The 13,878-nt window shown below is 38.3% G+C and overlaps 1 protein-coding gene across 18 annotated transcripts in view; it reads left to right on the forward strand.

Annotated features, from left to right (window-relative positions):
• Window positions 1-311: 311 nt before the first annotated feature.
• PTBP3 (polypyrimidine tract binding protein 3) overlaps window positions 312-13,878 on the forward strand; it is a 43,974-nt gene continuing 30,407 nt past the window's right edge. For 3 of the 18 annotated variants that reach the window (XM_064402740.1, XM_064402741.1, XM_064402742.1), the window contains exons 1-2: window positions 312-533; window positions 4,127-4,218. The gene's annotated coding sequence lies outside the window, so the exon portion shown is untranslated. Of the gene's footprint in view, window positions 534-591; window positions 689-2,641; window positions 2,718-4,126; window positions 4,219-5,032; window positions 5,134-13,878 lie in introns of those variants that run through there. The other 15 variants (XM_064402730.1, XM_064402732.1, XM_064402733.1 and 12 more) reach the window with 15 other exon arrangements.

Genomic DNA, 13,878 nt, shown 5'->3' on the forward strand with positions numbered 1-13,878 from the left:
CATTTTTAACGAAGGGACTGGACGTAGTACCATGGTCTAGTTGACATGCCGCTCGGACCACAGATTGGACTCGAAGACCTCGGCGTCTTTCCCAACTTATGCGATGCCGAGTGAGCCAAGCCCTCCCCCCGTGCTCCGGGACGGGCGGGCGAGGCCCCGGCACAGCCCGACCGCGCCCCACAGCGGCGGGACCGCCGCACTGCGCAGGCGCCGCGGAGGGAGAGGCCGGGGGGGGGGCGCGGGACCTCGGTGCGCCTGCGCCGCGCTCCCGCCCGCGGGCGCTCCCTGCCCGCCCCGCCGGGCCGTGCCCGGGGGTCCCGCTCCGCCGCCGCGCCGGGGCCGCGCTGGGGGGCGGGCGGCGGCCGCCGGCCGCGGGGAGCGCCCCGAGGGCTCCACCTGGTGCGGGGTGGGGCGGTGACCAGCACATCCCGGCTCCTGCTTCCTCGGAGCAGCGGGGGTGGAGAGAGAGGGGCTGGGGGAGGTCCTCTCCGCCCCCGTCGGAGGGAGCGGAGCGGAGCGGAGCGAGGGGAAAGGTGGGTGTCGGAGGGGGGCCGGGTTTCGGAGGGGCCGGGCTTGGGGTGGGGATATTCCCGAGGGCTGCTCCGCCAGGTACTTGTGGAAGGAGGAAGCCAGCGGCCGTCGCCGACCTGGAGCTGAGGGGCCGGGCGCTGCCGCCGGGAACTGTGTGGTACTCGGGGCGTGCGGGTCTCGCTTCCGTTCCCTTCCTCTTTCTTCTTCTCTCTTTTTCTCCCAGGGCGCCGCGTTTTCCCCACGGCCGTGGCCAGGGCCGGTTTCCTGCCCCTTGGGGGCCGTGGCCCCGGGCCGGGAAGCGCCGGGAAGCGCCGCTCGCGGGGCTGGACGCGGCTCCCGTCCCCCCGCGGGGCTGAGGGGCGGCCGCCCCTCGGGGCCTGCGCTCGCCCGGGTTTAAACTTTAGTACGGGGTTACCCCTGTCGAAGTGGTAAAAAAATTCCTTTGTCGCGCGGGTTTCTGAGCGGTGGATCGCATGAGGTTTTGGGTACTTGCGGCTTCACGTGGTAGTTGAAGTTTAGTGCCCCAGCTCTGGGGGGTGCTTGTCTGTAGCACAGAAAACGTGGGACCGCTGGTGTTCGCCTTGTCGCTGGTGCCTGGTGGAAGTGCATATGTGGAAGCGAACTGATTGACATCAGTTCTGCGGAGTTAATCAATAATCAGGATGGTTATTCGTGTAATGCGTTTTAGTAGACCTTATTGAAAGCCTTAACTATGCAGCAGATTGTTACTGGGATGAAGTTGCTACAGCGTTGTCGTCCGCAGAAGATAAAGATATGTTAAACAAGTCTGAATTATTGTGCTCCCACTGCTGGGATAGTGTGACGGTAGCTGGCTGTTGTGTGTCTTGATAAAGTTTCTCAACTTGAAACTAAGTAATAAACCCAAGTTCATTGTGTGTACTGCTGACTTCCCTGGCTGCTTTTTAAGTGAAAATTTGATTGCTGATATTTTTCCTTTACCTACTGATATTTTAGAATCCCAGGTCTGGGTAGCTTGGCTATGATGGGAAATTCAGCTGTCCCAGGAAACTAACCTAATGTTTATTTTTTTCATTGTTACCGTACGCAGAGGTGAAAATATATATGTTCACGGAAGTCAGCACTTCCAACTTGATATAAAGACATAGATGCTACAATAACTTAAACTTGTGTCCTGCATGTCGGTGGCATGTAAAACCTTTGCTGTTCTTAAAATCTAGGTATTCTGATACAGAAGTTAAGGCTTCTTTTTCCCTTGTGATTCAAAAAACTTCCTGACATCTTTTAACACACTGTGGTAATAGAAGCCTTTATAGGGAGACATATTGATGACAACACTCTTTTATACATGCTGATTAATCAAACAGCAAATAGTCTTAAGAGGTATCTTTTTGAAAAATTTAAAGAAAATGTGAAAAAATGCTAATAGCAGAATTACTCAGTATAATTTTAAATTAAAGTGCATGTTGCAAAATTTCAAGAGAAAATTATGAATGTTCTCACTGCAGTGAATTTTTTTTTTCTTAATTTGCCAAATTTGCTTGTGGAGGAGCTTATAATTTTGTTTTACCTCTGTTCTATTAGAGAATACAGGGGTTTGGTTTTTTGTTTGGTTGGTTTTTTCCTAAGGTTTGGAATTGCTGTCTAATGTGGGTGTAGGATTTCTATGCTGTCATACAACTAGTATGATAACCTCTTTTCCCAAGTATTTTTAAAAATTTTTTATAAAGGCTTTATTATTTCTGTTGAGAAAGGAGGAAAGAAGAGTTGTGTCAGTTTGCATACTGCCCTGAAATACTAATAAAGATAACTTAATGTTGGCATTGTTTCTGGTTTGGGTAGAAATGATGCAGGTAAAATATATGTAATTCTTTACAAATCTAACATTGCAAAGTAGAACCTCCCTAATAAACTTTCTTTTGAGAGAGTGAAACAAAGACTATAGACGTATTAAAGGTGAATCAACTGAGTGTTTTTAAAGAAATTTTCTGAAGTAGAGCCTTTATCTGTTTCAGTGAAGATACAGGTGGTTGGTGATAACTGCAAGTTTGAGTATTCTCTGAGATGCCTGTGACACTTCAGGAAGAGCTGGGATTTTTGAGTGATTTGGGAATGTTCTTTTTTTTGTTAGAATATGCTAAGTGCCTTCTGAGAATTGAATGCCATTGGTTGATCTCCAAACTTTGTTGAAAATGCAAGCTATTGAGGTATTGATTAAAACTGCCCTAGTAAATCTAAAGTAAAACAAAATTTTTCATAAGTTGTCTTGTGACTTTTTATTTTCAAGGGCATTGAAATAAAAAAAAAAAGTAAAAGAAGAAAAATTACACTTCCATGCTCCTTTAATGCAGAAATGAAATATAAGCATCAATTTCTTTCTGTGGAATGCTGAGGCTAATTTATATCCAAACATTATATTTAATAAGGGTGAGAATATGTCACAGTAAACACAGAGAAGTAATTTTTATTTGGATCAGAAAATTTCTGTAAAAAGCTGTAAGAATTTCAGTTTCATGGGAAAGAAATTGGTTCTTTATTTAAGCTTATTTTGTTAGCAGGAATATGTGACTCAAGTTAAACTTAAAAAATTCAAAGGAATCAAAGTGGTGTAAACTGTAATTTTTTTTGTTGGTTATCAAAAGCAGACCAGATATGTACCTAAACCTGTGGGTGTTTATAGTTGAGGTTAGTGGCCTCCTTGTGGGTTAGTAACAGGGAAGCTCAGGAACAACACTATACACAGTAGTGGTATTTTGTTTTCAAATTAAATTCAGTCATTCTGATACCAGATTAAATCTTCAGGTAACAAGAATTCTGGAAGATAATGCTCAAGCTTTTAAAGAGTCATCAACCACTTCTTCTATCCATAGATTTCTGGCTCAGGAGCCTATTAAAAGAAATTATATTTTACATAGAATTACATCATTCTTCTCCTGTAGTTGCTTCATAAATACTTGTTGTTAACCCACTTTGAGTCATGTGCTTGTGGAAAACATGTAGTATAGCCTGGTATGAATGAAGTTCTCACCTTAAGAGCTTGCTGTTCACTCCCAAATCTTGTTTACTACTACTGTCTGATATAATCAGAAATAGAAATCATCTGTCACAATCAGGAACATGAAAATAGCAGAATATTAATAAATCTCTTAGTTTCCCTAGCAGTTGTCAAATTGCCGTTCATTTGATTTGGTCTGTAGTCAAGACAATTAATCTGCCTTTTGTACCCTGTCTGGGAAGATAAGGAGTTGATTTGGGTTCTACCAGGGAGTATTTATCAGGTTTTCTGCTGAACTCATCCTGTGTTAAGTGATAAGCACAAGTGTGTGTTTGTCAACTTTCTTTTAGAGAATATCCTGATTAAACAAAATCTTGTGTCAAAACATGAGAATGAGAGTTAGTTATATCATAAAATTACGCCTGCAGCTGTTGTTTCAAGTTGCAGTTCTTAATTCTTTTGCACTCATTAACTGTTGCATTTAACTGCACTTTTGCTTTTGGTTTTCTTGCTTTTGACCGTTGTCTATATTTTTTACTTACAGTTTCATTTGGTGTTGCATATTTTTAATGAAAGACTATATTTAAGAGACTTTTTTTCCTTTTTCTTGTCTCATTTCAGTATGTGAAAATTGTTCCTATTTCTTCAGGTCTGTGGACGTGAGTTTTACATTGGAGTTAGAGGCAGCATTTTTGAAACTCTTTGCAGAGTGGGTAGGTGAAAAAGTATTTTGTCTACTTCTGTTAATACCATTCTTGCCTGCTCTTGCTGTTTCCCTCTTGGCTGAAGTTGTTGAAACTCAGGTCTGATGCCAAAAGAGCAGCACCATCCTCAACAGTGCATTTCTGCACCTCCCTCATAGTGTAGCAACTGTCATATGTGAACTGCATGGTAAAATAAATTATTCTGGTACCATGCTGCCTTGCAGTTGTTAGTCACTGCCGTGAGAGCTGTAAAAAACAGTGGGGTGAGGAATGACATGATTGCCTTTGCTCACTCTAGCTACAGATCAGCTTAAGCTGACCAGGAACCACACCCTGAATTTCTTGTGAAAGCCAATGGAATTAATGCTTCTATAATTCAATAAACCAACCATTAACTTTGCAATTAACTTCCTTGATCACACTGAACTACTAGTAGTTTAACTTGTTGCCATTCTTACTCATTAAAAGACATGGTCTATTACAAAGGCATTTGGAGTCAAGGAGAAGATAAATTATTCTTTCTGCACAGTGAGTAGTAGAAGTAGTAGAATTGTGTTTGCATGTGTGCACTCTGTAAAAGTGTGCATACTTCACACAGCTGCAGAGGTATATGGTGGGCTCAGTGCTCTCTATTAGGATTTTACCGTTTTAAATGAGATGTTACTATTTTCTTCAAGGGTGGATTGCATTAGTCACGGGAATAAGGATGATCCAGAACCACTTCACTTATAGGCAGAAATCAAATCTTACCACGTCATCTGCTTTGGGTGCAACCGGACCATATGGCAAAATCAGGGAATGGTAACCCTTTCCTTGTCTGTAGGTTGCATGGTAGCTACAACTGAAGCGGTACATGAGACAGATGTACCTTCATGAGAAGGAAAATTTTAGAGTATCTCTACTGCTTTTGATCCATCTTACTAGGTGATTCCTAGACTGCACTACTTTGGAAAAAAACAATAAATTTTAAAGCAAGAATTCAAGGCACATTTTTACACATGTCCAGAGTGATAACATACTTCATACTGCATTTGAATGTGTAAATTATGCTTCAACACTTTGCGATGCAGACTCCCCTATCTTAAAGGCCTTTTCCAACCTAAATGATTCTATGATTCTGTATGTCTTCAGGCTTTTAACCGCAGTATTTTCTAGGCTAAACACAGATACTATTTGGGAGTCAGCATGAAATGCATGACGGTGCAGTGATCCCAAAGACCACTTAAAATGAAAAGAATATACCATCCAAGTGTTTTATTGACTTGTAACATTAAGAGGTGATGTAGTTTAATTAATAAATTGCGTGTAGTCCCTCTTGGTACTTTTAGGCCTTCTTTGTCTTTCTGATTGTGCTCAGCTTAATTAGGATTTTTTCTCTATTTTTTTTCCATTTCTGTAGGTTTTTTGCTGGTTCACTTCCTCATTTTATTACACGATACTGAATTAGTTTTCTTACTCTTTTGATTTGTCAGTTCATCTGTTTCTATTTTCTAGTCTCTAATTTGTCTTTCTTGCTCCTTGTGTTTGTGTCTTTCTTGCTTTCTTGTGTATGCAGACAAGCTGTTTGTTTTGGTCTTGTGTTATCAGGAGAACTACTCTAGCTTCGCATCTGTTCCTACCCCTTCATCTCAGTTATCTGTCCTTTCCCAAAACACAGTCTATGTTAAAGTAGTTAATGTGAAGTTATTCAGTGCACAGGATACGACCTTTAATAGGGTGGAACATGTAGTGCAAAACTTAAGTTTCTGTGGAGCAAACTTCTTGAACTCTAAGTGATATGCTTGTTTTTCATTTGATTTCTGTCACTGCTAGAAACTTTTTTTCTGTTTAATAAAACCTGATAGAGAAACTGAGTTATCATAATTGTCATTAGTTTGAAATTCTGTCATAGAAGATTCTCTTTCTATGTAATTTTCTTCTGCTGTGTACAACCCTGCTTGTAAGTGTACAACAGTTTTCTAAAATAGAAAACAAATGTATGGAAATAAAATTGAGTGCTTTAAAAGTGTGAAAGTAACTTGAAAATAACTCTTCATTGCTAATCTTTCCTGCAGTGTCCCATAATATACTGCCTGTAGGGAGATCAGTTTGCTCATGGTAATTTTTGTCTTGCCATCACATAAGTTTCAACTGTATGTATGTATATTTATATGTATGTACAGTAATGGGACTTACGTATATATATGAAAAGGTCACTCTGTCTGTACTGATCCTCTGTAGCATCTGCTCTGTATAGCTTGGTTTTGGTGTATAGTGGTTGGTCTCTGTAGGGCTGAGGAGTGGACAATAAATACAGTCTCTGGTGTAGAATCCTGAAGTAACAACATTATAATTAATTAGAATTTTTTTTGTGAACTTATTTTGGACACATAGGATTCAGCTATTTTGTGTACAAAATTGGTGTTTTAATGCATATGTGTAACAAGTGTAGCCTGGTGTGTTGTGAAGGATGGTATGCTCTCTCAGAGGAGCTGTTTATCATGTACTTGTTGCTGTTTCAGTGCTTTAAATATAAGGTGAACATCTCAGAACACACACAGACACGCATACAAAAAGCAGTTTCAGCAGGATCCAGGGTTCTCAAAGCATGCAATTCAAAGAACAGATTTGAACTGTTCTAGACTGAAAAGTGTTAAGTCATTCAGTTTTCAACCAAGTGGTCAAATTTGAAACTGTAGACTTTGCAAAGGTGATAACTTGTTTAAAAACTACTATTTTATAAAGCACAGAGTTGATTTAATTATTGATAAAATTCAGGAGTTGTATTTGCTTCACAGGTTTTCCTCTCAAAATCATGTTTCTTCCATAGCTGGTTGTTTGTTTTACTGTTAAATCACTTCACAGTGTACTTTAATCAAGGAAAAATAATTTTTTTACCAACTAACTTGTGTGTTCCATTGAGAGATGGAAGAAATGAACACTGTTAGAGTATATATCACTGTGAAGTAAAACTGAAGGGAACAGTTGATGTTGTGTGACTGATGTAATATTTAGGTGAAGGAATGAGCAAGGAGAACTTGTCCTTTTCCATGTATGCTGAAAAGATGAAACATCTTTCAACTAAAGATGTATGTTTTCTGGATAGGGGAAGATGTAAACAAAAATAGAGGTTTATTGATGCTGTGCAATCTCCTGTGTCTGCCAACAGGCTGAGATTATGACTTTCCCCTCATTTGTGTAACTAGGGTATTAATACAGAAGCTTTCTTTTAAAGTATGATCCTTACAGGAGCTAGTTTATTACTAATTTTTCCAAAAGATGAAGTGGAAGTGGGCCTGAGAAGCTCAGACCACTGCATGAGAGAGTTCCTTAGAGTGAGAAACTGATAAGAAACATTGCAAAGTACAGAGGAAACGAAATACACGAGACAGAAAGGACAAGAGCTGTGGGGTTCATAGTTGTGACCGTGTTTTCCTTGCATGCAACACTACTCTCCTAGAAAGCATTAAGGAGTAATTAAAAATTCATCTTATGAATAAAAATATTGAATCTGTTGTTGATCTTGAGACAAGTCTTTCGTGTGCTAGAACAATCATTCAGCTCATAATTTATGTGATACATATCATCAAACAGACTTTTATTTCTTTCCAACCTCTTTAAGTGTGCAATTCTTAGATTTAAATGAGTATTTGTGCATATGAATTTTCTTTTAAAAAAAGTAAAAATTCCTCTCTTTTGGATGAAATCTTCAATTGTGAAGAAAATTCAATAGACAAAACCCATGCAGTCAAGAAGATGTGTCTTTCGAGTGTCACAGTTAAGTTGAGACTGGAAAGATTTTTTTAAAACTATTTGTTGCGCTCTGAAAATTTGTAAGTTAGATAAAGTAGTTTCATGCTTTTAAGTTAAATGATTGATCAGTTAAGAGTCAAATATTTTTGGAATCTTCCTGTGGTGTTTTTTGGATGCAAGTGAGTTTCCTTCCCCCCACCTCCAATATTTTTTTCTTTAACTAAGCTACGTATATGTACTTCTGCAAACAATAGGAATCAAAGTAACAAAAGTAGGTGTCTTTTATGCTGCAAGATGGAGCTGCTGATAAACATTGTATCCTGGAATCTTTCTGTTTTGAGAAGGAACTAGAGTTAAAAATTAATGCTAAAAGGGATGCTTCAGATAGCAGTTTTGCAGAAATTTTGATTGCTGTTGTGATCCAGCTAGTTTTCTTTCTCTTTCTTCATGCTGTGCAAGTTAAACTATTTTCTTTGCAAGAGGAAAGAAAATAATCCACAGTTCATCACATTTTTACTTGTATCACAGTGGTTTTTTTTTTTGTTCCTTTAAGCTGTTTACCATCACCTGTAATTTGCTAACATCTTTCAATCTTTTTTTCAATTTTTTAAAATACATGTTATTACATAGCATAACTGTTGTTACAGATCAGTTAGCAGTTGGTTTAAATGGAAGAATCTCTCTTATAGCCTTTCACACACTAGTGCTTTAGTTAAAATCCCTCCTGGGTTTTGCTGTTACTATATTGTTTGGCATTGGTGTAATGGTTTCTTTCAGCTCTTCTTCTTTCTTGATTTTAACCTTTAATAGTGAATTACAAACCAGATTGTCAGGTTATGGTACTTTATAAGGCTATGTAAATTTTCTTCTGACCAAAGTCAAGAGGGACAGCTTATTGGTGGTTTATTTGGGATCCTGGATGTTTATGTCATGACTTGTGTGTAGTGAAGTGTAAAATTATGCAAAACCCTACACAATGTGGCATTGTATAGATACATTTGTGACTTGAAGTATAAAACCCTTAAATTTAAAGCCTAATATCTTCATCTGTACAGTACGTACAGATGTACACTTCATTCTGTATGGTGTTTATTTATAGATATGTTCCCATATTCACTTGCTTATTAAGAATAAGAATGAAGACTTTTAGTAAGGATTGTGTTGAGTGTTCTGTTGATAATTTGAAAAAAAATACATATGTGGAAGGAGTATATTGCAGTAACTTAAGTAAATATTCTTCACAAAAAAACTGTATTTACTCTTGAGGAAAAATTAATCGTCACATATTTAAGGCTTAAGCTACCTAGGAAGCATACACATCAATCTTTCTTTTCAGTCAAGTTTGTATTTATACTGTCAGAAAACAATATTTTTGGAAACTGTAAATGAGTGATGATATCACAAAGAAAAGCAGTCGTCTTTGATGACAGTATCAAAGAAAGCTCTGCTGCTGTGTCATGATGTCTGCTGGATTTCTGGAATATTCAAAATGCTATATGGCTTATTGTCCTTTTGGATGAGCTTAAGGCTTTCACACTACGTTGAGGTATTTCTGGCATTAAGAATGAAAATGCATATTTTATATTAATTAAAAAACTAAGCTGGTCACTCTTAATTTTACAGCGCTTGATAATCACATGCTTAAGGTTCGTCTTGCATATTTTGTATCTTCAGGAGGAAAATGTTAGTTTCCTTGTGTTCTTGTTCTTTATCTAGCATAAATGCAAAATGCATCATGTTTTTCTCTTAACAGTTTAATTACTGTTACATACCTCTTTGAAGGTGTGCAGTACCTTGTTACCAGTACAGGAGCGAGCTTCAGTAGTTGACAACAGAGGCCACGGAGCAAGCAGTGTTGCTGGCAGAGCCAGTGGGCACGCAGGCCTACAGAAGAGCAGCCATCAGTGCTGAGACAGTGCTTCTAGGGTGACTGGTGATCAGCAGCTTGAGCCTGTGTTTGAGAGGGGTCTTTATAGCAGAGGAAACGAGGCTTTCTTTTTTGTGATCATTACCTATAATTAATTTCTTATTCAGCTTACGAAATGGTAGCCTTCATCCATTTAAGGTCAGTTTATTTTTAGCACAAATACATGGTTTTGACATTTCCCATAGTTTGGCTCCACTTTCTTTGAAATCTTTATTTTGGCACCAGCAACATTGTACTCCATATTAAATCCCCATTTTGGAAGTAGGAGCTGCATCTCCTTTGCAAACATGAAAGAGGAAGAAAGAGTAAATGAATATAGTAATTGTCTAGAGACATGGTACAGAAGTAGAAGATAAAGGAAATTTTCATTCTTCTCATGCCCTTAGCTTTTGTTTTTGAAGTCAGATTCTGTAAAAATTAATAAAATATACATAGTGTAAATATAACTATGGTTATCACTGGTATAGCTTGAAATTGTCATGTTTTGAAATTCGCCCTTTTGGGACAAATTTCAAGTAATTAATTTGTTCTGCCATGTAGAATCTGGTAGAAAAATGTACAGTTCTAATTTACATGCATGGACAGAGGTCCTTTTTGAAATAATTATTTTCCATTAAAATTGTCCATGCTCTTTTTTTCATAATGAAACCTATGATCATATTCTTCCTTATTGTTGACTTAAAAATAGTAGCGTAGAAAGATGACTAGCTAAATTCTAGGAAAACCATCAATATAAATGTAAGTTTCTCTGGAACTATTACATTTCTAATTAATTGAACTGTACTGAAGAATTTGTGGCTTCTAGAAAATGAGAGGAGAAGAAAATACTGCAGCTGAATGATGAGGGGAGGTAATAAGGGAGTTACTTACAGCTTTTTTAGAAATGAAAAGATTGTTTATAGGGTTCAGTGATTCCAGAAGTGATGCTAAATAGATACCTGCCATAGTTTTAACATGTGGATGTGTTCTAAAGAAGGATTTTGCAGTACTAGACTTACCCTTCTGTTTCCAACTATGTGTGACTCACAAAGATTTTAGAAACTTAGAGTTCCTGACTTTCAGATGTTTATGTTTTTTTGCTATGAATGCAGTGGGTTTTATCCTGGAATTGCAGAATCATGAGCATAAATTATTATCAGAATTTAAAAAAAAAAAATCATAAAACAGCTGAAGTAGTTTCAGGGCAGGCATCTGTTTCTGTAGTCAGTTGTGTAATATGCCTTATTTAGTCAGGGAAATTGATCTGGTAGGTGCGGAAGAATACTTTGTTTCATTAACCTATCATTGAATTTCACACTTTGTGGTGGCCTCTTATTTGATTGTTTACTCAGCGCTATAGATTACCTGTTTTTAAAAATATGTCCAAAATCAAACTGAGCTTTCTAAGCATCTGGTTTCTAGTTCCTACTTAATAACACAAGGAAAGAGTAAACTTAGTCCAGCTGTAGCTGTTCTATTGCTCTCGCCTTACCTGTAGCCAAGTAATAATCCCCAAAAAATCTTAAAATTCTGCCTTGAAGTAGGAGAGGTGGAAAGTCTTGTGGTGTAAAAAAGGGTGTCTTAAGATCTTAGGAGATGATTAATGTGTTTGGAATGATGGAGTGAGTGCAGGACTAGGGGACAATGTTGCAGCCTTGGTTTGGTAGCTGTCCTTTTTTTGAGCTATTCCATTTACCTCGTTTATCACAGTCTGAAAGGAATATTCACCATGTAATTGGTGCAGTCCTGGCACTCAGAAGGCAGATGCTGCTTTCTGTGAGGTAGGGTTTGTGCTGGAAGAAGTGTACATCAGGGAAGGGTTAGGCAGCATGGTTACTTGTCCTGCCTGCCTGTTCTCTTTCACTGTGTGGCCTCATGGAGAGCTGGTGTAAGCAGCTCGCTGAGGCTAAGCAGCTGTCCTACCCCGCTGTTGTGCTGTGAAAGCTGAAATGGATGTGGTGGCACATGGGCAGTGTGAGCTCCTGTCTCTTCTTAAAGAGGTGGTTTTTAAGTGTCTATGAACTGTGGACAGGGAAGGATGTCAAGGTAGGCAGGGTTTGACTGCTCTTTTTTTCAGCTGGATTTAAATACTGAATAACTAAGAAGTAACCAGTGGAAGACTCATGTACAAAGAGATTAGGGACATGGTAGGACTCTCTAGCCTCTGTAGAAAGATTCAGTTAGAATCCTCAAAGACATTATCTAGGGCACACTACCCTATTGTGTGGAGTTTTTCAACACTAAAGGCCTTGTGAACCCAGAGCAGCCTGTAGCAGATGTTTGTCACTACATTAAATGCTTTATGTTACAAAGTATTTAAAAAGTATCTCTTTCACCTTTCTGTGGAAAAGAAACAGATTGATCAAACGGTCTTTACCACTGAACTTTTGTAATTTCTTTGTGTATTCTATATGAGCAGAGTTGTGAAAACACTGAAGAAGTAAATGTTGTCTTTTTCTTCAGTCCAGACTATCACAAACATACACATTTTGTACTTCAATTTGCACAGCTGCCATGGTGTCAGTTTATCTTTGCAATCTTCTAGAACATTTTTGCATTTGGTTTGGTTTTGATTTCAGTCAGTGAATGAGAAGGGTTATCATTTATAAGCTGGCTAAACAAGGAGATGATAAAAAGCATCTTTTTTAGTATTCTTGTACTTGAGAAATACCTTGATCAGCTACCTGCAAAAACAGTGTCATTCCTAGCAGTTTTCATATACTACATCCTCCCAAGTGGCATATTATAGTTAATAAATGTGCTGTAATTGTTTGGGTGGGTATGTAACTTAGTATTGATACCACAAGTTAAAAATTGGAGCAGTGTTTCAGTGGAGCTTTCAGACAATAACAAAAAGTATAGCCAAGATCTTCAGGTAAGATCCTAAATTCTTCTGTAAGAAACCAGGTTCTGTAGTCAGGGCTCTAGACTTAACAAGCCTAGGCCAGGCCAATTATTTTACAGTGTCTTGATTTAATGTTAAATCGTTTTATTTTGGTTTTTTTTAATAAAAACATAGTTAAAAGTACGTAAATTTAAAAATACTCCTTGTATCAGTTTGAAGATATGACGACAGTTAGACATTTGCAGTGATGATGGTTCTCTGTGTTGTAAGAAGCCCAAAGCTTTGTTGATCTTTTATTAAACCAAATAAAACAGTTTCATAGGTGATGAGTTTGGGGTTTAAAGAGTTCCTTTGTGTTTTCGCTGCTGTAGTGGGTTAATGGTTGTCAGTGTAACGGCACAATCTAGGGAACTGTCTTAGGATGTAGTGACTGAATGATGTGTCAGTTTTAAGTACAGGCACATGTCATGGATGAAGGTTGTAATTTTGGTATAACTTTTCTCCTGTCAAAGCTGGTTTAGTCCACCATCCTGGAGCAGCAGTTCATTGTGTGCTGCAGTGAGCTACAGCTTCAGTTTTACGAATACAGGCCAGTTACACAAAGAGTTGTAAAACAGGTCACTGCAGCCATCTGCATTGTGTTTCTTTGTGTGTGTGCTAAAAGTGGAAGAGGTTGGAAAATATTTTATGAAAATGTCTGAGGGTTTTTTTAATACCAGTGTATATAAAATTAAATATGAGATGGTAAGAATACATGTTGGACGTGGTAATACGCCACATTTTTTAACAGCCTTCTGGAAATATGCAGAGGTTCCTGCTGTTGAATAAATGCTAAGTTAAAAACCAAATTAAAGCCTCCACTTTACTGAAACAAAGCCTCCAACAGGAGTTGCATCAGTAGCAGTTTTTCTTCCTGCCTCCAGTAAATAAAAGAAAGGTTTGGTGTAATAAAGGACCATAATTTATACTTTCTACAACATCTGCACATACAGCTTTTGTTTAATTATCATTTTACAATCAAAATATGCTCTGTAGGTGCAATATGGAATGCTGGTATACTCAGTGTAGTGCTAATACGTAAAAATTAATATCAGTATTGCGTGTTAATTACATTCTAGTATTTATGCAAGTGCAGTGTGATATGCATGACATCTAGTAACCAATTAATTGACATTTATTTAAAATA

The sequence above is a fragment of the Passer domesticus genome, chromosome Z, assembly GCF_036417665.1.
Source record: "Passer domesticus isolate bPasDom1 chromosome Z, bPasDom1.hap1, whole genome shotgun sequence".
NCBI classification, from domain to species: Eukaryota; Metazoa; Chordata; class Aves; order Passeriformes; family Passeridae; genus Passer; species Passer domesticus.